This window comes from Schistocerca serialis, chromosome 4 (genome assembly GCF_023864345.2).
Source record: "Schistocerca serialis cubense isolate TAMUIC-IGC-003099 chromosome 4, iqSchSeri2.2, whole genome shotgun sequence".
Taxonomy (NCBI): Eukaryota; Metazoa; Arthropoda; class Insecta; order Orthoptera; family Acrididae; genus Schistocerca; species Schistocerca serialis.
This window is the reverse complement of record NC_064641.1, coordinates 650,081,563-650,083,556: the sequence shown is the minus strand read 5'-3', so window position 1 is coordinate 650,083,556 and position 1,994 is coordinate 650,081,563. Positions and strand designations below refer to the sequence as shown.

Sequence of the window (1,994 nt, the reverse complement as noted above, 5' to 3'; positions counted from 1 at the left end):
CTGCACCTGCTTCTGTCACTACAGTTGAGTTCACTATTCAGGCACCAAGAGGGCTCTGCGAGCGCTGCGGCTGTGATTTTTCCCCCATGGCTATGGGTGAGAGCTGACAAAGGTGGTCGAGTTTAGGCTGTGCACCTATGTGACATTATCTGACCGACAACAAACGTTTAGTAATATTCTGAGCGGTCTGCTCTGAATTGGGTAGCCAATGCGATCATTTAATGTGATATTGTGAGTTATTTGATGAATTTTTATGCTATATGTTGTGGGTTATCATGGTTGATGGCGGCAGCAAGCAACAAGTTCTAAATAAGCCAGTCAGAGATATAATTTGCATGATACATGCCTTCACTAAGTGCAAAGCACGTCTGTGTGTGTGTGTTCCATAACTGTCGCTTGGAACTGGCAACAATGCAGTCTCCATCGGTTTCTCGACCTGTATGAGCCGCCATCATTCTTCTGGATCGAACAGTAGCTGGAGCCTTTCCTTGTACCTGCCTGTAGTGAGAGACTAAACAGTGGCTTCTGCTCAGCTGCTGACCATGTGCTGCCCTCTTCAGCTCTTAGCTCACTGCGAGGCAAGCAGGTGCAGCTTGGGTGCAGAGCTCTAACTGCAATTCCAGTCCAACACAGACTTCCAAGTTTAAAAAGTCCTCTTTACCCAATCTGAGACGGAGATGTTATTGTCCATACACATCAAATTTCTCATATAAAATGTAGCATCCTTTAATACATGTTATTTTCGAAGGTTTCCACATCGTTAACGATCGTTGCTTGTGAAAATCCTGTACAACTGTATGGCATAGGCTATATTTCCTCTAAGAATTCTGTCATCAAGTAAAAATACCTGTTCTTATCAGCTTAATATCTACTACATCCTGCAACACAGGACTAGAATACCGAACTCATTTTTGGCCATTGATGGAGTACTAAGAGAATGCTCTACTTTTTCACAGGATGCCTCCTCAGTTTCAAACTCTCATAAGCTACCCAAATTCTTCTTTACCTTCAAAGTCTTTTAAGGTAGCCAAATACTACGTATCATTTTATAAATTGTACAATATATCTGATTTTACAATGATGGCCATCTCTCTATGTATAGGTGGGAGATTGAAATTTCGTTAAAAGATCTTGCCACAACAGAAAAACGCTTGATTATCACTCTGACTCCCAAATCGTATCTGCAGCACTCTCACCCTTGGTTCCACCCACCTCAAGGCAAATCACTGATATCAAATTGACTGAGTGATTAATAAACTGATCATGAGATTCCTTTTGTATGGTAGGAACCTTTCTTCCTGCAGTTAGATTACACTCACCAGGTAACCGTTATGGATCCTTCTGTGGTGCCCTTGGGGGCCCACAATCTAGATAGTCAGTTCCACTGATACCAAAATTGGCGAAAACCATCCTCCAATAGCTGAATTACATTCTGTCCGTCATTGTGGTATAAGTAAGTCATTTAGACATACAGTATACTGCTCCCAATCTAATTCTGATGAGACCTGTCATTCAATGGGGGCCGTAGGATGTTTCACTCAGGGATGCACCACTATCGATTGACAACCCACAGCTCACTGTGCTGCATAGCTGTTATTGATTCCAGACTTGCGAAAGTAGTCCTATCCTTCTCAGAAGGACTGGGCACTTAAATGTCTCTGTGGTAAATTCCAAGATGTTTAACAATTTGCTTCCTCTGCTCCCACATGCAAACCGAAATGTTGAGAGATGTGTTTTCGAAGTATGTGGGATAAGAGTGACCCAGTGAAAAATAGAAAAATACCCATCTGCGGATCACCCCATCCCAAATACGTATGAGCATGCAGATTGGGATTTCACTCAGAATACAGTCCTGTAGAAGCAGTCATATTGGCTCCAGCCAAATTAGTGGGAGTATGATTCGAGAACTCAAATGGAACTCCCTGGAGGGAAGGTGATGTCCTTTCAAGGAATACTATTGAGAAAATTTAGAGGTCTGACATTTGAAACTGACT

At 42.4% G+C, this 1,994-nt stretch overlaps 1 non-coding gene across 1 annotated transcript; it reads left to right on the top strand.

Annotated features, from left to right (window-relative positions):
- The first annotated feature begins 811 nt into the window (after positions 1 to 811).
- LOC126476533 (U2 spliceosomal RNA) lies at positions 812 to 1,000 on the top strand. Its single transcript, XR_007587033.1, has one exon. It is a non-coding gene; the product is annotated as a U2 spliceosomal RNA (small nuclear RNA).
- The last annotated feature ends 994 nt before the right edge of the window (positions 1,001 to 1,994 follow it).